Raw genomic sequence first — 21,741 nt, 5'->3', positions numbered from 1 at the left:
ATTCACTGGCTCTTATGTTCAGTTATTTATATATCTCAACTCTCACATGTATTGTGTTTTACATACGTACTTACTTGCTCATGTAGCAATGAGAAATCCATTCACTCACCAAAACACCCATGCATAGTCAACCGCCCATATAGCTGTTTCCACATGCACTCTTGAACTCATACTCCTAGTGAATCAACTGCTTACACATCTATGTACAGAGTCACGCACCTCCCAGCCACCCACACACACACTCAGCCTCCCATTCAAATACTTGGGCAACCAATCAATAACCCATATGGCCACTCTTATAGCTACTGATCAACACATGCAGCAGCTTACACAACAACAAACATACTGATGCACAAATTAAGACAGTTTAGTCACTAACCCATGCACTCAGTGAGACACATTTAATCACTCACTCATACAGTCAGTCATGCACCTACTAAATTCTTCATCCAGACACTTATACATCCACTCATTCTTCAATATGTGAAACATATTTAAACTTTACAGACACATACAATCATTTGAGTTGTCATCAGTGATGTCATTTGAGATGTCATCAGTGATGTCATCAGTGATGTCACTGACCATGTCATGAATGATGTAATATGTGACATCATCAGCAGTGGATTGCGGGTGCGCGATATATAGTTAGCGCTTCTAACTATATATGGAATTTCAATGGTTTTATGCGAGTAAAATAAGGTTTTGTAAATGCTAATTCCTAACTATATATGGCCTATAACCTATGGTTTTTTCATTGAATATATATATATATATATATATATATATATATATATATATATATATATATATATCTTGAAGACTCCATATATATATATCTTTAAGACTCCACTGCACAGCGGCTATGTTGTTCAACAAAAATGTAGCAAGGACCACAGTTAAGTGTGCAGAATCTGGTTTACTGTCTCCAAACTCTGTCGGCTATTACACGTTTCGGCTCCAGGGAGCCTTGATCACATGGCACGTAAGTAAGTCACCTAACTGGTTTTATAGCATTTTTCTCCCATTTTTTTCAAACAGTGTTAAAGTGACAGTGCATTTTGTGAATAATTCCCACTTTGAAATACAAAATAGTGCAAGGCACCAAACTGGTTAAGTTTTTTGGTTACATGATATGTACAATATATGTAATCATCAGACATTTATCCTTCATCTAAATCATGGTTTATATGTATGTATATATGTATGTAACCGTTTCCGTGATGAGAGGGTGATAGCCCATTCAGGGTGCAATTATGAGTTGATTATTTTTAATACAATTGTTGCTTCCATGCATAGGATATGAAATCTGTTGATTATGTAAAGGCATGATTAATGAATTATCGGATTCATCCTACGATATTGTTTGCCCATCCAGGGCTCAATTATGACATTATAGGAATTTGATGACAATGTATGGCAACATAGAATCGTAAAAATGTCTAAAATGTATGAATATTTGAAATCCCGCACATGTCAACACTTAGAAACGTACATATCCGGGCATGGAGACAATCACTTTTGTATACATTTGTTTTCTACACCTTATTGTTTGCACTTATTAATATACACTGTATTATATTTTGAACACCTCTTTAGATGGCCGCCATGATTTCGGTGATTACAACATCATTGAGCCATCTTTGCTATTTAGTAATTAATACGTGACACACAGGATTGTATTAAATGATTACGTGGGAATCTGGTAACCAACATCGAGGAAGGCTTTACGCCAAAGCGTGTCTGTTGGTGCGGGAGGTTCGCACATTAAAAGGAGTATTTTACCAAAGTACGTGAGTGCGCCCATTTCTTGGCCTTTGATTGTGTTTGCCAGAGTGGATTCCTCTGTTGCGGCTCACCACCTCTTGGGTGGCACCCAGGACACGTGGAGCGGCGGCAGTGATCGGAGTTCTTTGGGAAAAAAAAGAAAACAAATATATATATATATATTTATTTTTTTCCTGTGCGCTGCTCCCTTTCTCCGGACCATAAACGAGGCGCACACCAGAGGGAATTTTTTCAATTTTATTCCGCAAAAGTAGGGGCAAGTGAGGCAGTAGAGCTGTGTTTTTCACCTGACCACGTTTGTAAATTGGCCCTTCACTCACTGTGAGCATCTGTATTCAAGGCCATAAGCATCACCTGTCCCAGCTTAACAACACGATGTATTTTGGGACTTGCAGTTTTCCAACACAAGCTGAAGGGGTGGTGCCGGAGTACATGGAGGTCAGGTGTGCTCGACCTATTTAAGGAGAAGCTGGACTACTTTGAGACATGCAAGCAGTCAATTCAGCTATTGAACTATGGTATTTGAAAAAGGAATAAAGATTTCCGAAACGCTTCATACCTTCAAGATCAATAAAGGCTGCCTCCCTGCGCTCCGCTGTGTCCCATTCTCAGCAATCCAGCTGTTTGGGGTTTACTAGAGATAACAGGAGGGCTAGTAGGCCCCCAGGGACCCTCAGGAGGCAAGGGGACTTCATCTCCCAACTAAGGGGCTCATTAGGATGGCGGACGGAAGTGCCTCCGCAGACCCAGAGCATGCGGAACATGCCTATTTTCCGTGCGCCCGTCGCGGACACTCCGGCCGCCAAATCAGGATACGAAATACGGGCCAAAATCCGTCTGCGGCGGTAGAACACGGTCCGCCGCACCACCACACCCAACCACGCGGCGGACGTAACCTATCCAGAGACTCAGCCGTACGGACTGACGTCTAGGACCGTCCTCCAAATCAAGATGGCGGAAAATACACATAAAAGCGCAGCGGAAAAACAACCTGCCTGAACACTGAGGATGCTCCACAGCGACCATACCCACCACGAGCCGCTTGCCGACATGGACCCTGCACTACACGTTTACCCGATACTCTTCGCGATCCACTACGTCCTAGTCTTGGCCCACCATCGAGGACGACGCAGGTAGGCTACAAACCATTCGCTGTCTGGAGAGGAGTACCTGCAAGGGCCGTGACGTAGGGAGGTGGGAGTGACATGTCCCGAAATCGACATATTCTTGTGTACGGCAACGCCTCCAAGGGTCGTGACCCAGGTAGTGGAGAGTGACATGTATCTGAACCCACCGCCCTCAAGAAAATACAAATCCACACCAGCATCACACACGCAAGAATGACTCCGACAAACCACGACACATGAATCACAATTTTATTTACGCAGAATCGGAGTAACATCTCAGTCTAGGATGGAGCATGGGCAGTGTGGACACCAGAGCAGGTACATCAGAGTCAGTACATCAGTATGAGAACAGCAACAGGGCATTGTGGACACCAGAGCAGGTACATCAGATGCAGTACATCCGTATGAGGATAGCAACAGGGCATTGTGGACACCAGAGCAGGTACATCAGATGCAGTACATCAGTTTGAGAACAGCAACAGGGCATTGTGGACACCAGAGCAGGTACATCAGATGCAGTACATCAGTTTGAGAACAGCAACAGGGCATTGTGGACACCAGAGCAGGTACATCAGAGTCAGTACATCAGTATGAGAATAGCAACAGGGCAGTGTGGACACCTGAGCAGGTACATCAGAGTCAGTACATCCGTATGAGGATAGCAACAGGGCATTGTGGACACCAGAGCAGGTACATCAGATGCAGTACATCAGTTTGAGAACAGCAACAGGGCATTGTGGACACCAGAGCAGGTACATCAGATGCAGTACATCAGTTTGAGAACAGCAACAGGGCATTGTGGACACCAGAGCAGGTACATCAGATGCAGTACATCCGTATGAGGATAGCAACAGGGCATTGTGGACACCAGAGCAGGTACATCAGATGCAGTACATCAGTTTGAGAACAGCAACAGGGCATTGTGGACACCAGAGCAGGTACATCAGAGTCAGTACATCAGTATGAGAATAGCAACAGGGCAGTGTGGACACCTGAGCAGGTACATCAGAGTCAGTACATCCGTATGAGGATAGCAACAGGGCATTGTGGACACCAGAGCAGGTACATCAGATGCAGTACATCAGTTTGAGAACAGCAACAGGGCATTGTGGACACCAGAGCAGGTACATCAGAGTCAGTACATCAGTATGAGAATAGCAACAGGGCAGTGTGGACACCAGAGCAGGTACATCAGAGTCAGTACATCAGTATGAGAATAGCAACAGGGCAGTGTGGACACCTGAGCAGGTACATCAGAGTCAGTACATCCGTATGAGGATAGCAACAGGGCAGCAACAGGGCAGTGTGGACACAAGAGCAGGTACATCAGAGGCAGCACACGAGAGGGGCTAAGTGCACCAACAGTCCATGGCAAGGCACAGGTCCATCAGAGGCAGTACATGAGAGGGGCTAAGTGCAGCAACAGTCCATTGCACTGAAAAGGTCCATCAGAGGCAGCACATGAGAGGGCACAATGCAGTATCAGAACAGCAACAGGGCAGTGTGGACACCAGAGCAGGTACATCAGATGCAGTACATCAGTATGAGAACAGCAACAGGGCAGTGTGGACACCAGAGCAGGTACATCAGAGTCAGTACATCAGTATGAGGATAGCAACAGGCAGTGTGGACACCAGAGCAGGTACATCAGAGTCAGTACATCAGTATGAGGATAGCAACAGGCAGTGTGGACACCAGAGCAGGTACATCAGAGTCAGTACATCAGTATGAGGATAGCAACAGGCAGTGTGGACACGAGAGCAGGTACATCAGAGGCAGTACATCAGTATGAGAACAGCAACAGGGCAGTGTGGACACGAGAGCATGTACATCAGAGGCAGTACATCAGTATGAGGATAGCAACAGGCAGTGTGGACACCAGAGCAGGTACATCAGAGGCAGTACATCAGTATGAGAATAGCAACAGGGCAGCAACAGGGCAGTGTGGACACCAGAGCAGGTACATCAGAGGCAGTACATCAGTATGAGGATAGCAACAGGCAGTGTGGACACCAGAGCAGGTACATCAGAGGCAGTACATCAGTATGAGGATAGCAACAGGGCAGCAACAGGGCAGTGTGGACACCAGAGCAGGTACATCAGAGGCAGTACATCAGTATGAGAACAGCAACAGGGCAGCAACAGGGCAGTGTGGACACCAGAGCAGGTACATCAGAGGCAGTACATCAGTATCAGAACAGCAACAGGGCAGTGTGGACACCAGAGCAGGTACATCAGAGGCAGTACATCAGTATGAGGATAGCAACAGGGCAGCAACAGGCCAGTGTGGACACCAGAGCAGGTACATCAGAGGCAGTACATCAGTATGAGAATAGCAACAGGGCAGCAACAGGGCAGTGTGGACACCAGAGCAGGTACATCAGAGGCAGTACATCAGTATGAGAATAGGCAGCAACAGGGCAGTGTGGACACCAGAGCAGGTACATCAGAGGCAGTACATCAGTATGAGAATAGCAACAGGGCAGCAACAGGGCAGTGTGGACACCAGAGCAGGTACATCAGAGGCAGTACATCAGTATGAGAATAGCAACAGGGCAGCAACAGGGCAGTGTGGACACCAGAGCAGGTACATCAGAGGCAGTACATCAGTATGAGAATAGCAACAGGGCAGCAACAGGGCAGTGTGGACACCAGAGCAGGTACATTAGAGGCAGCACATGAGAGGGGCTAGGTGCACAAACAGTGCATGGCAAGGCACAGGTCCATCAGAGGCAGTACATCTGAGGGCACACTACAGCAACTTACAGCACACTATCAGGTGGATTGCGTGAAGTACCCGCATCGGACAGACTGCCAGCACCAGAAACCGGAGTGTGACACACAGCCACAGATGTAGTGACTGACACGAGAGCCACAGACCCAGATACACTGCCAGCACCTGATACATGAGTGTGAGACACAGCCACAGCCCGAGTGACTGACACATGGCCCATAGACCCAGATACACTGCCAGCACCTGATACAGGAGTGTGAGACACAGCCACAGACAGAGTGACTGGCACATGGCCCATAGACCCAGATACACTGCCAGCACCTGATACAGGAGTGTGAGACACAGCCACAGACCGAGTGACTGACACATGGCCCATAGACCCAGATACACTGCCAGCACCTGATACAGGAGTGTGAGACACAGCCACAGACCGAGTGACTGACACATGGCCCATAGACCCAGATACACTGCCAGCACCTGATACAGGATATGTCTCGACTGATACCCTGCCACTAACAGACACATGCGAGTCAACTGCACCAGCGCCACTGGGACCACTGAAATGATGAGCCACAGGGCTGTATGGTCCAGGAGGCAGGGTGGCTCTGGGAGCGGGGGGTAGTTGCAATTGTCCGACATCGGATTGTGCATGTGTCAATGCTGTGTGTCTACGTTTCTTTTGGACATGTGCCTGCACCCTGGACAGGACAGGACTTACAAGTGGACTGGACTGAGAAGAAATTTCACCCACCATGGGAGGTGCATCTGCTGGGGGGGGAATGCTCTCTGGGGACGTGCTGGAGCCTGCTTGTCGTTTGCTGTGTGGCTGCCTTGTGGCCTCTGCAACATGTGTCATGGGGGATGCTACTACAGGGTCCACCTGCATCCGTCCCTGACGGGCCCTGATGGGAGTGGAGGTAAGGGGTGACTCCACTGCGGAGACATCTGTATTCCGTTTCCCAGAAAACAGCTGCCTCAGTGCAACAATGGGTGATGTATGCCTGTCCCTGACAGCGCCACTGTCCATGGGAGATGCCTTGGGCCTTGGATGTTCAATTTCCGTAGGAGTACTGTTGTCTGCGGACTTTCCCTGTTCCCTGGATGGTGCCCTGTTCCAGGCAGCAGACTTGTCGTGTGTGGTGTACATGTCCCCAGGACACACCTTCTCCCCGTGTGTGTCCCTGCCCCTGGGGGTGTCCGTGCTCTTCTTAGGTGCGTTTGTCTTGTCCCTGCCCTTGGGAGTGGCTCCTTCCTTCCTAGTTTCCCTGCCCTTGGGAGTGGCTCCTTCCTTCCTAGTGTCCCTGCCTTTGGGAGTGGCTCCTTCCTGCCTAGTGTCCCTGCCCTTGGGAGTGGCTCCTTCCTTCCTAGTTTCCTTGCCCTTGGGAGTGGCTCCTTCCTTCCTAGTTTCCCTGCCCTTGGGAGTGGCTCCTTCCTTCCTAGTTTCCCTGCCCTTGGGAGTGGCTCCTTCCTTCCTGGTTTCCCTGCCCTTGGGAGTGGCTCCTTCCTTCCTGGTTTCCCTGCCCTTGGGAGTGGCTCCTTCCTTTCTAGTCTCCCTGGCACTGGGAGTATGCGAGCCCTCAAGAGATTCATTCGTCTTCTCAATGTCCTCGTACAAGGTAGTGTCAATGGAAGTGGGAGTGAGTCTTGGCTTGGTAGTACCTTGTGTGTGGGATGGCTGTGCAGCAGGTGTATCCATTACACCCAACCCCTCTTTTGCTTCACGTGTGTGTACTCCACTATATCTGACGTTGTCCTTGTGAACAGATTTACCTGACCTAGGGGATGGGGTCTGAGGCCTCCGTGCCTTGACGTGCTGGCTGACGCTGCTTCTAGTGCAATAACCTGTATTAGAGTCCTGGTCAGAAAATTCACTCCCCCCTGACACATCCAGAGTTGTAGATGGTGGAACAGAAGTACCACCCAGTCCATGCGACTGTACAATGGCAGACGACACACTGTTAGACAATGACTGCAGTGTCCTGTGTACACCAGCCAGATCACCATGCATACCTTCCATGAATGCCACCACCTGCCCCAACTTCCCATCGTGGTCTTGGAAAGCATTAACCATATTGGTCTGCCCCACACACAGCTGTCGCAGCAGATCAACAGCCTCTGCACAAAGTGCATTTTGGCTCACCGAGGCTGGGGCAGCGGTGCCGACACCGAACGCCACTCTGCTCCCCCTACTCCTGCGTGCACGAACAGTACATGGTGCAGTTGGCGGCAGGGTGGGCCCTGTGTGCTGTGTCCCGACCGAAGGTGTTGATTGCCCACTCCCAGTCTGTGACAACAGGCTGACTCACCAACACTGCCGGAAGATGATGACGATGTTGTCTCCACATGCGAGTCCTCCGGGACGGTCCTGTCCCCCTCTCCGGCGCTGGCCCCTTCTGTGTCAGTCTGCGTGTGCGCGACGTCTGATCCGGATGCATTGCCTTCTGTCATCTCCGCCGTCTGTGGCTGAGTGCCCTCTGCCAAAGCTGAAATGCACAGGAAATGGGTGTAAGTAATGGGCACACACACGTACAGTACTGCTGCGGAATCCCTAAAGCCACTGATGACAATGTCCATCGATCCCCCAACCTGCACACGGCCCACCCCAACCAGTCATCCTCACAGGAATTAAGTGGCGTTGGCCGTAATACATGTACAGCATGCACACTGGGCCTGAGGAACTACATCTGCACACAAGTGTTGCCAAGGGGTGACGGAGCACTACAGCATGTGCATGAAAACTGAACCGCTTAGCGGGTGGCGTCTCAACATGCCGCATCGGGAAGTGAAATTTTACTGCGGCAATGTCACCAACATGCCATTGGAACGAGCCTCACGATCGACGGAAGTCCATAATGTGTGTAGGCAACTATACATGCATAGCACTCACAAGCAACATACACTGACAGTATGCTTACCGCCACGTTGCTGTTCATCCACACGCAACCGCTCGGACAGGTCAGGATGCGTCACAGCAATGATACGGTGCATGAGAGGGGTCATTGAGCGTCGGGCCAGACGTGCCGTCCTTGGAATCATCCCTAGTGTCACTTCCGCTACATTCTTGCTCAGTCTGGAAATGTCGTCCCAGCGTTTGTGGCAGTGTGTATGTTGTCTATTGGACACCCCCGCTGCTCGTACTTCACGTGCAATGCTCCTCCACACGTCCTTGCGAAGGTGCAGCTTCACCTACCATGATGGGAGACAAAAGGGTGGAAGTCAGTGGACAGTTGGCCAGTCACACAGATAGGAGCAACACATTTCTCTCTGCAGCCATGCACATTTCGAATCTTTTGTTGGTCACACATCACACCGCCAGGTTTCCAGAGCCCAGGTGTCATATGACACCTCATGCACAACAACTTATCCCCCACTGCACTTACCACCTGTCCGGGTGCGCCGTACAGGCGTCCGTAGTTGCGGAGCACAGCGTCCACGAGGACATCAAGCTCCGCGGCGGTGAAGGGACGAGACCAGATCTCTTTGACTCTCGACATGCCAAGGTCACGGAGTATGGCACTAGAGCGGCAGTCGGTGGTCAGCTCCGCAGCAGCAGGTGGAGGTGATGGTCACAGGCAGCAGTCGGTGGTCAGCTCCGCAGCAGCAGGTGGAGGTGATGGTCACAGGCAGCAGTCGGTGGTCAGCTCCGCAGCAGCAGGTGGAGGTGATGGTCACAGGCAGCAGTCGGTGGTCAGCTCCGCAGCAGCAGCAGGAGGTGATGGTCACAGGCAGCAGTCGGTGGTCAGCTCCGCAGCAGCAGGTGGAGGTGATGGTCACAGGCAGCAGTCGGTGGTCAGCTCCGCAGCAGCAGCAGGAGGTGATGGTCACAGGCAGCAGTCGGTGGTCAGCTCCGCAGCAGCAGGTGGAGGTGATGGTCACAGGCAGCAGTCGGTGGTCAGCTCCGCAGCAGCAGGTGGGTTGATGGTCACAGGCAGCAGTCGGTGGTCAGCTCCGCAGCAGCAGGTGGAGGTGATGGTCACAGGCAGCAGTCGGTGGTCAGCTCCGCAGCAGCAGGTGGAGGTGATGGTCACAGGCAGCAGTCGGTGGTCAGCTCCGCAGCAGCAGGTGGAGGTGATGGTCACAGGCAGCAGTCGGTGGTCATCGTAGAAGGTATGCTTTTGCACATCACACATATATAGGGCCCTGTGGCCATGTCAGTGGCATACGGCGCCAGCCATTGGTCAGCTGTGAAAGCGTGTTTGGAATTGGGCCAATGATTGGCCCTGGTGTTGCGGTGAACAGCATACGGTACTTGCTATTGGCCAACCGTGGCCTATGTCCACACCTCCCATTGGCTGCACGTGCACAGACCGTCACGCTCATACACCGGCAAGTGCATGTGCTAGACACCGGGACGGATGCATCATTTGCCACAAAGTTGTAACAGTGGCGCCACCATGGCGGGACACGTATTCAGCGGGGGAGGTGGAGGCCAAAACATCCATAAGCTGATGTCAATGCACATGGCAGTTCATGACCCCCCTTACAGTGACATTGCATCAGCCAGCCTACACCGGCCGGCCCAGCCCTGCCCATGACCGCCGTTCCGGCCATGCCAACTACCGCCGTTTCAGGCCCCCTCCACTACCGCCGTGCCAGGCCCAGCCCATGACCGCCGTTCCGGCCATGCCAACTACCGCCGCTTCAGGCCCCCTCCACTACCGCCGTGCCAGGCCCAGCCCATGACCGCCGTGCCGGCCATGCCAACTACCGCCGCTTCAGGCCCCCTCCACTACCGCCGTGCCAGGCCCAGCCCATGACCGCCGTTACGGCCATGCCAACTACCGCACTTCATGCTCTATCCCATGTGTGTCCATACCATGCCCATCGGTGTGCCACTAATGTCCGTCACTTTTGGGTCATGTCACATGTCTTGTTGGCAGTGATGTTGAGGTGAGACAAAGTGCATTGCACATGTTGCAACACATCATGTAGCTGGTGGGTGCACATTGCTACGTCAATCCATGTTGTTGTGACAATCAGAGATGTCACACATATGCTAATTGAACACTGCCTATTACATGTTGGATAGAGTGCGGTGACATGTGAGTGAGTTGCACAGACATGCGTTGTATGTGAATTGACTTCCATTCCATTTACTCCCACACAGGAGGGCTCCAAATGTCCATCGCCCATACACTGTGCTGGAGGATATGGTGGACGAGGAGGTGATCAGGAAATTCAGGCTTGATCGACGTCGATTGCTGGAGCTTGTGAACCAATTGTCTCCTCACCTGCAGCCGCGGAGAACCTATCCAGGCTCCATTTCACCCACCGGCACTCCATTTTTTTGCAACAGGCACATTTCAGTACACTGTTGGACATGCCAAGGGAATGTCACAGGCCATGTTCAGCACGGTACTTCGGGATGTACTGACAGCCATGATGCTGTACAAGAATGACTACATACATTTTCCACAGGCGGCAGAGTTGGCAGCGGTCAAAGCAGACTTCTATGCACTGGGTCGCATACCACACGTTGTGGGTTCCATTGATGGCATGCATATTGCGATCATTCCACCACGGGCACGTGAGCAGGTGTTTAGGAATCGGAAGCACTTCCACTCCCTAAACGTTCAGGTGGTGTGCCAGGCCGACAACATAATCTCACATGTGTGTGCAAGATTTCCTGGCTCTGCACATGACGCCCACATCATGCGGAGCAGCATTGTCCCCCAACTGATGGCAAATCTGCGTCCGGCACAAGCCTGGCTTGTTGGTGAGTATGCTGTGGTGACAGGAGTGATATCTGTGTGGCTTTGTGTGGCCACATGTTCAGGTAGTGATGTTTCTCTCTCTCTCTAATTTCCACAAACACAGGCGACTCAGCTTACCCAAACAGGCCTTGGCTTCTAAGTCCAATACGCAATCCCACTACAGCAGGAGAAATGCGATACAATGATGCCCATGGTAGGACACGTCGAGTGGTGGAACGAACATTTGGCCTGCTTAAGTCTAGGTTTCGGTGCCTGGATAAGACTGGAGGGGCCCTGCCTTACGCACCAGGCAAAGTATGCAAGATTGTGATTGCCTGCTGCATTCTCCACAACCTGGCTGTGCGCAATAACATTGAACTGATCTTGGACCCAGATGAACAGCAAGTTCCTCGCCCTCCCGACCCACCCATGTCGACTGATGAGGATAGTGGTGAGGAGGAAGGTGTGGGCCAGAGGCACCAGCTCATTGAACGCTACTTCCCTTGATTGTGAGTGTGCCCCTCTTGTGCTGCTTGTGTATGCCCTGTGTAGGTTTGCTGCTCTTGTGTCATTCTGTTGGGCATCATCTATGTGTTTTGTTATGTGATGTATGCATGTGTGTGTGTCTCTTCATTTATGAGTACATGCACTTCTCCATGATGTGTGTAGTGTCATCCATTCGTGTAGTGATGTGTGTGGTCTGTTGAAAGTTGCACTGCAGTGAGTTGGGATGAGTGTGATGGTGTTTCCTAACGTGTGTTTGCGTTTTCTATGTTTCCCTAGGTAACTCCCTTGCGGCATGATTCTGTACCACTTGGATCCCTGAACCTGGTTACGTCTGTTTCTGATGCAATCATGTGAATAAACATGGAGGCAACACATCATTGAGTGAGTAAGTGGTATTTATTTACAGATTGTGCATAGGTGTAGGTGCATATTTACAAATGAGTGAAGGGGTGGGGGAGTGAGAGTCCAAGGTAATGGCAGATGAGATGTCAGTGCAGACACCACATAGGGTGGTGTGTGCCTAGTGCAGCAGGCCTATGCCAGGTGGGACCGGATAGTTGGCAGGGTGGATGGCAGGCTCAGGTACTCAAAAGAGTCATTGTCGGCTCCTCTTGGAGCGTGTGGCAGGACCTTCGACACTGCTCTCGCCCACTTCCAGCCTCGGACGGCCCCTCCGTCTTTGTGTCGGGACGGAGTCAGCTGGGGGCGCTGGCTGATCAGGTGGCACATCCGCCGCCAGGGGCGCAGGTGGCGGTGTTGTTGGCGTTGTTTGAGAGGGGGTTTGGTGGGTGGTGTTGGCAGATATCCTCGTGCTAAAAATGTCCACGAGTTGGCCAAGCCGCCTCTTGATGGCCCCCAACATCGCTGTGTTGTCCACAAAGTCCTGGTGGGCCCGGTCTGCATATGCCTGGCCACATAGATAGCCTGCCTCCACACTGACTAGTGCTTCAAGACACTGTTGCACGGCATTGGGTGTAGTGTCATCATGCCTTCTTTCTGCTGTGCTCCTGCCTGCAGGATCTGGCCTTGCATTTGTGGTTTGCCTCACTCTCTCCCTGCGTGGCTGGGATGGCGCTGCCCCAGCGTTGGCCGGTGGGTTGGGCAGGTTGGCAGGGGCAGAAGTGGCGGTAGTAGTGGTGGTGGAGGTGGTGCTGGAGGTAGCTGTGCAGGTCACAGTAGCCGGTGTTGTGGTGATGCCAGAGGCCGTAGTTGTTGTTGTTGCAGGTGTGACCTGCGAGCCAGAGGTCCCTGGCTACCTGCTTGAGCCGGCACCATCCTCAGCCCCGGAGGTGGCTGGCCAATCGTCCCCTGAAAGTTCAGAGTGTGGGGATGCTGGAGGCCTGGTGTTAATTGCAGCTGTCAGATTAGGATCCCCTGCAAAACAAAAATGTGAGGATGAGTCATGTTGCCTAAACGTGTACATTTATTTATATTTGACATTCAGTCGGCAATGGCACACACCCCACCCACCACCACCCTCTCTATGGACATGGGGGCCTGTTGGGAGTTGGACTAGTGACCCCTCACACACCCCACCCACCACCACCACCCTCTCTATGGACATGGGGGCCTGTGGGGAGTTGTAGTTCCGTCCCCTCACACACCCCACCCACCACCACCACCCTCTCTATGGACATGGGGGCCTGTTGGGAGTTGGACTAGTGACCCCTCACACACCCCACCCACCACCACCACCCTCTCTATGGACATGGGGGCCTGTGGGGAGTTGTAGTTCCGTCCCCTCACACACCCCACCCACCACCACCACCCTCTCTATGGACATGGGGGCCTGTTGGGAGTTGGACTAGTGACCCCTCACACACCCTACCCACCACCACCACCCTCTCTATGGACATGGGGGCCTGTGGGGAGTTGTAGTTCCATCCCCTCACACACCCCACCCACCACCACCACCACCCTCTCTATGGACATGGGGGCATGTTGGGAGTTGGACTAGTGACCCCTCACACACCCCACCCACCACCACCACCCTCTCTATGGATATGGGGGCCTGTGGGGAGTTGTAGTTCCGTCCCCTCACACACCCCACCCACCACCACCACCCTCTCTATGGACATGGGGGCCTGTTGGGAGTTGGACTAGTGACCCCTCACACACCCCACCCACCACCACCACCCTCTCTATGGACATGGGGGCCTGTGGGGAGTTGTAGTTCCGTCCCCTCACACACCCCACCCACCACCACCACCCTCTCTATGGACATGGGGGCCTGTTGGGAGTTGGACTAGTGACCCCTCACACACCCCACCCACCACCACCACCCTCTCTATGGACATGGGGGCCTGTTGGGAGTTGTAGTTCCGTCCCCTTACACACCCCACCCACCACCACCACCCTCTCTATGGACATGGGGGCCTGTTGGGAGTTGGACTAGTGACCCCTCACACACCCCACCCACCACCACCACCCTCTCTATGGACATGGGGGCCTGTGGGGAGTTGTAGTTCCGTCCCCTCACACACCCCACCCACCACCACCACCCTCTCTATGGACATGGGGGCCTGTTGGGAGTTGTAGTTCCGTCCCCTCACACACCCCACCCACCACCACCACCCTCTCTATGGACATGGGGGCCTGTAGGAGTGGTTTAGACGTTGGTGAGTATGTGGACTGCATGCATGGCTGGGGTCTGGGAGATGTGTCTTCAGAGTTGTGTGAGGCACACCGTGTTGTTGTGTTTGTGGTGCTTGGTTGGTACTTACCAGCCTCTTCTCCCTCATCAAGTCCATCGAGGGTCTCAGGGTGCAGGATGGTCAGCACCTTCTCCTCCCACTCGGTGTACGGTAGGGGCTCCGGGGGGGTTCCACCGCCTGTGTGGTTGGCCCGGAGGAAGTTCTTGGCTCTGATGGACTTCACCCGGGTCTTGAGGTCGTGCCACCGCCTCTGGATTTCCTGCTTGGTCCTCGGGACGGTCCCGGAGGCATTGACCCTGGTGACGATCCGGTCCCACAGGCTGTTCTTCCTAGCTATGCTGGTCTGCTGCACTAGGGATCCAAAGATGTGGGGTTCAACACGAATAATCTCATCGACCATTACCCTGAGCTCGGTGTCGGTGAATTTCGGATTTTTCTTGGGTGCCATGGTGCTCGGGGTGTGTGTTTGTGTGAATTAGGAGGTGCTGGTGTGTGGTGTTTGGGTATGGTGTGGTGGGTTTTTGTGTACAGGGTGTGTTTGGGTGTGGGTTATGTGTATGATTTATATTTTATGCTGTTGGCTAAGTGTTGTCTCCTGATAGCAGCTATGCTGTGATGCAGAGGATTTCTGGAGTGGGTGGGAGTTAATTTATAGTCTGTGTGTTGGCCCTGTGTGAATGTTGATTGGCAGTCAGGTGATAGGTGGGTGTGTTGGCAGGTGTGGTTTATGCAGTTCTTGGGGGTGGGTCATTGTGTCTTGTGTTTGGTTTAGATGTGTCAGGTGGGTGGTCGTTCATTTTCCTGTGTTTGGTGATGAATTCTGTCGCTATGTATGCCATTGGTTTGACTGTAGGGATGTTGGACTTCCGCTGTGGTGCACGGTTTCTCCTAGCATTGGTACCGCCGCGGACGTGGATCGCGGTGGCTACCGGGGTACTTGCGGAGTTATCCTAATTGCGGACACGGACACTACGCAGGTATCGCGGGGGAGGTTGTTGTTCTCCTGGTCATGTGCGTACGCGGCGGTCGGTGTTTTGTAGGTTCCGTCCGCCTGCCGCGGCCTCAGGTGTACTTTGACCGCCGCGGACGGAGATTGTTGTGCTCCGTCCGCCGCGATCGGCGTTTCTATCACATTTGATCCTAATCGCTATTGCGGTTTTTCCGCGGGCAGGTCCGGAGTATCTTGCCACCTTCCTCGGCGGACGGAACACGTTTCCGTCCGCGATCTTAATCGACCCCTAGGAGTGCGCCAGTAGCGCGCTTGCAGAGTGGTGGAGAAAGGGGGCATGGCCTGTGTCCACCTCTCAGCAATCCTAGTGTGTGGGGCTTACTGGAGGTAACAGGTAGGGTAGTTGGCCCCTGAGGACCCCCACAACCTAAGGGGACTTCATCCCCCAACCAAGAGCGTGCCAGGAGGTGGGCTTGCAGAGTGGTGGGCAAAGGGAGCGTGACCTGCTAGGAGAACTTAGCAATCCTGTTGTGTGGGACTTACTGGAGATAATAGGAGGGGTAGTTGGCCCCCAAAGATATCATTGGGGGCCGACTATCCCTCCTGTTACCTCCAGTAAGTCCCACACAGTGGGATTGCTAAGAGGTGTTCAGAGGCCACGCCCCCCTTTCTCCACCACTCTGCAACATCCCTCCTGGCACACTACGGGTTGGGGGATGAAGTCCACTTTACCTCTGAAAGACTTTGGCGGCCAAGAAGCCCTACTGGTACCTTTTGTAAGTCCTACACAGCTGAATTCCTGAGTGCTGGTCGGAGGCCCAGCACCCTTTCTCCAACAATCTGCAGATGTGACTACTAGTTAGAGAAGCATTTGCAATGTAATGGGTTTCGCATTTGCGAGCGGTATCGCTTTTGGCATTGTAAATGTAAAACTTTTTTACTAATGTTTTGAGGAGTGGATGTACGTTGTGTGCAGTGGAATTATGTGGTATGTTGTGCAGTGAAGTTATGTAGATAGAAAGTATGTGGTGTTTAGTATATAGGAATTATGTAGAGTAGGATGAACTGTTATGGAGAGTAATTATGTGGTATGGCAGCCTGTGTTGTGGAATGGTAACCTCAGGTTTAATCTTCCTCATTTCCATAGAAGCTAAACTATGAACTCAATGAGACAAAAAAAGAAGGAATAACTGAGGAACACTTCTGGGCCTAGTCGAGGTATGAGCAGGGGCACTAGAATTATGCAACTGTTTGGCTACACCGACTTTCGCACAATTATACATTTTCCGCATTAGCCACATAATCCTTCATCTGCTGCCTAATCTGCAGATTTGAACAAAAAAAGCCTTGTTTCTAGCTCAAACGGCTCAAACATTACCAAAAATGCAGCGAAAAGTGTTACAGCGTGGTGGAAGGTCCTTTGTAAAGCTAGAATGGTCACCTGCTACTTATTGCTAAATGTAGGTGTTATATTGATACTAAGGGTGTTCAAGCCACTTTTGCTTCTTTCTGCTCCTCTCTTGCCTCTTTCTGCCTTTCTGTTGCTTCTTTCTACACCTTTCTTTCTTTTTCTGTACCCCTCTTCCCTCTTTCTGTTCCCCTCTTGTCTCTTTCCGCACCTGATGCTTCTTTCTGTACCTCATTTCTGCACCCCTCGTGCCTCTTTCACACCCCTCTTCCCTCTTTCAGTACCCCTCTTGCCTCTTTCTGCGCCTCTGTACCTTCTTTTTTCTGCACCTCTTTGTTTCTTTCTGTATCTCTCTTGCCTCTTTCTCAACCCCACTACACCCTTTATGCATCTCTGTTGCTTCTTTCTGCACTTCTCTTGCTTCTTTCTGTACTTCTCTTGCTTCTTTCTGCACACCTCATGCCTCTTTCTGCACCCCTCTTCCCTCTTACTGCACCCCTCTTGCCTCTTTCTGTACCTCTGTTGCTTCTTTCTGCACTTCTTTGCTTCTATCTGCACCCCTCTTGCCTCTTTCTGTACCCCTCTTGCCTCATTCTGCACCTTTCCTCCCTCTTTCTGCACCTCTGTTGCCTCTTTCTGCAACCTGTTCCCTTTTTCTGAACCTCTTTTGTATGTTTCTGCAACTCTCTAGAATCTTTCTGCAGCTCTCTTGTCTCCTTCTGTACCCCCGTTGTTTCTTTCTGTACCTCTCTTGCCTCTTTCTACACTTCTCTTGCCTCTTTCTGCAATTCTCTTGCCTCTCTGTACCTCACTTACCTCTTTCTGCTCCTCTCTTGCTAGTTTCTGCTCCTCTCTTGCCTCTTTCTGCACTTCTCTTGCCTCTTTCTACACTTCTCTTGGCTCAATCTGCACTCCCCTTGCCTCTTTCTGCACTTTTCTTACTCTTTCTGCACCTCTCTTGTTTTTTCTGCAACTCTCTTACTCTTACTTTCTGTACTTCTCTTGCCTGTTTCGATATTCAAATGGGAAGTGCAAGCTGTCAAGTTTAAAGGTCTACTTGCAAAAGTATTCTCGCATGTGCTATGCAACTGAAGATGGTAGCTTAAAAAGTGAGTAGCTTCTCTTATAGGTGGTCAAATCTTCCTAGTCCTGCTCTGTCATTCAGTTGCACAGGCAGACATGTCCTATGTATATATGTGTCATAGAGCCCCTCAAACATACTATTGAATACCCGTGTGCCCTGTATTGTGAGCAGAAAGAAATGCATACACCTTTTTGTACACAAATGTACAGAGTATGCTGATTGAAACACAGGTATTCAAGTGTCGTATGTTTATTTACATTTAACATGTCACTAGGTAGAAGCATAGACATGCATGCATACCTTCACAAACTTGGTCAGACTTACAGCAGTGATTTGCTTAGGATTGCTCTTTTATATTTGGTAGGCCTAACATTCTGAGCAGTCAATTAATAGTGAACTTTCAAGAGAAAAGTGAGGTTTAAGACATCTTCGGAGAAGGATTAGTGATTAGGGTACTTTGTATGAGTCTGTTGTAAGGTACAGTCAAATTAGGCCTCTTTCTGCAACTCTGTTGGTTCTTTCTGCACATCTCTTGCTTCTTTGTTCACCTTTCTTCCTCTTTCTGGACTTGTATTGCCTCTTTTTGCTTTCTGCACCTGTCCTTCCTCTTTCTGCACATTTCCTACCTATGTAGGCATAATTTGAAATTAGCATTTAGAAAACCTTCGAAATTCACTGAAAAACCATAGGTTTCAGGGACATTATAGTTAGAAATAAGCATTTAAAAAACCATAGAAATTCACTGAAAAAAACCTACAGGTTTCAGGGACGTTATGGTTAGTTGAACATTTTACTCATACCAAACCAGAGAAATTCGGCTGTTATAGTTAGTTCAGCTAACTATAACTCACGCGCTGATGACATCACATATTACATCACTCATGACATGGTTGGTCAGTGACATCACTGATGACATCTCAAATTGTGCACAGTCTACCTTCAGTTTACCACTGAAGGTAGACTGTGCACAACTTTGCACAGGAAGCAGACAGCGGGGAATTCCATAATACATGCGAGTAGCTGCCACCTTGACTAACTAAAAAACAGCATCCCCTATGGAGAGGTGGTACGTGTTAAGAGAAACTGCACCAGGGAGTGTGATTTCTAGGTGACCGCTGCTGAAAGCATAGAGAGATTTATGATCAGAGGGCACCCAAGAGCAGTTCTAACTGAGGTAAAAAATAAAGTGGATGCGAAATCCAGAGCAGATTTATTGAATGACAATCAAACTGCCAAATGAAAGAAAGAAAGAAAGAAAGAAAGAAAGAAAGAAAGAAAGAAAGAAAGAAAGAAAGAAAGAAAGAAAGAAAGAAAGAAGGTTACAGATCCAAAAGATTTCAGAATGGTCACTAACTATTCAAACAATACGAATTAGATCAGAAATGTGTTACAAAGAAATTGGCACATCCTGAAAATTGATCCAATTATAGGGGAAGATCTACCAGGATCACCTCTATTATCGTTTAGGAAGGCACGCTCTTTGAAAGATTATCTGGTACAGAGCCATTATCCGAAGAAGAGTGTACAATCCTGCTTTGAACAAATTAAGGGCTTCTTCCCCTGTGGAAGATGCAAGGCTTGTAAGAATAGACATAAAGTCGTATCGTACGATGTACCAGGTCTGAGTACACCTAAGAAAAATGGTAAGTTCATGAATTGTAATACGACCAATACCGTAGACCGTTTAGTATGTCCATGTGATTTAAGGTATATTGGAAGTACCATACATCCCACGAAGGTGCAGATTTTGGAACATTTTAGGGCCATCGCAACTAAGGGTGTAACATATCCAGATGCATGGACCACCATGACAGCATCAGGGATCTGTTGAGATTTTTCTGTATGGATCATGTACCCAATGACATATCAGGAGGCGATAGACAACTGATGCTTCGTAGATTAGAATCAAAGTACATCATTGATACCCAGACCAAGATGCCAATGGGGTTGAATAGTGGGGAGGAAATGGCTAAACACCTGTAGTCCAAGATCGCCAAGGACAACAGCGCATATACCACCATCAGTTATGAATAAGGCATGGAATCTGTAATTGTATGGGGATAGCTCTTGTGATGGGGAGACGACATACAGCATTGCTCATATGAGGTATGTGAATTTGCTTCATTAGGAGCATCAAAGGTGTGAGCACACATTATTCCTATACAGTGCACAATAATGTAAACACAACGGTTGTGTAACAGTAGTAGCATCTCAATCACTTGGTGACATTGACCCATACAGGGCACAATAATGTGTTTTCTGCAGATAAAGCAAGAAGATTATATGAGCTTTAGGCTTGGTAGTGCATGTTCCAATATGGCTGAAACAAAATCATGTGGACATTTGCCCTTCATTGATGTTGATGAAATGTGCCCATACAGAGCACAATAATGGAATTACAACGACTATGTAACAGCACAATAATCTTACATTAAGTGGTGCCCATACAGAGCGTAATAATATGTTTTCTGCAGATTTAGCAATATGATTACATGAGCACCATGTTCAGCAATACATGTTCTAATATGGCTGAAACACAATCATGTGGACATTTGTCTGTTATTGATGTAGATGAAACTTGTACCCAATGAATCATGTATTTATTGATGTTGTCTCGAGGCACCCTGCTGTCATTGAGAAAGGTGTTTGTCGCAACGCGTCTGTGTGTACTATCACCCCAAGAAAATCTGGGGAACTCCTCCCATGAGTGCGGGTATAATTTATGCCATGCAGCTGAAATATATATATATATATATATATATATATATATATGTATTTTGAAAAAATATATATATATTTATATATTGATGCAATAACAGAAATCTCAGAGAGAAACCAAATTTCTGGCTCGGAGGCATGCTATGGGAATCACATAAATGTAGTTTATGTGTTTAAACCACACCTGAAATTACATCTACGACATCCCTTTTTAGAGACCCCCACACCACACTTTTTCATCCCACATAAAGGGCTGCATAAGGGCCTATGGCAATCATTGAATGCAAGCGTTTAGTAAACCACCTGTAGGGACTGAAATTCCTTTAATAACCTTGGGGGAGGTCATTGTATTACAGTGTCCAATTTACTGTGACCCAGCATTGTAATTATACTTGCTATGTCTGAAACATATTTTTTCTGATTTCGCGCAAAGACCACTCAATGGAAATTTTTGGGAGACAGCTGTGATATGTTAGATATGTTCCTGCCCTAATACTGCACACTTAAGAATATCAGCAATAAAAACAAAACAACACTTTTTCAAAATATCCAATAGAGTGTCTCATTTGTATATAAAAAAAATGAAAAGGGTTTGAATGTTTAACGTAGTCCTCGTAGAGACTGGGTCTCATATGGAGTGCCGTCTTCCCCAGTCCACTTCTGGCAGATATGTCTGTGCACTCCACATTTTATTTGAAACAAATGGTGGCTTCCTCTACCTGATCCTTCAAAACTACTGGGGTCTGAGTGAATAAATACTGATTCTTAACATTTACTTTACAGAGATCCTTGCAAGGGATGCATGTGCTTCTTTCATGGCATGGCCACTTGGAACAATATACTTAGCTTTTTCGTCTTAGTCTCAAAGAACACAGAAATCCCTTATTCTGAAAACCGTGCCTTAACAGTAAATTGAGTTACACATCACCCTGTATACCAACTGGAAGTTTATGATCCACTCCTTGGATATCAATCTTCATAACATCATCAAATTGTTTAGTACCATGTGGACCCTAACAGCTTCGACTGTGGCTATGAATATTAACTATGATATCATGCTTACTATCACTACTGAAAAC

Source organism: Lissotriton vulgaris, chromosome 11 (genome assembly GCF_964263255.1).
Source record: "Lissotriton vulgaris chromosome 11, aLisVul1.2, whole genome shotgun sequence".
NCBI classification, from domain to species: Eukaryota; Metazoa; Chordata; class Amphibia; order Caudata; family Salamandridae; genus Lissotriton; species Lissotriton vulgaris.
The sequence above is the reverse complement of the archived record's forward strand: the minus strand, read 5'-3'. Positions refer to the sequence as shown.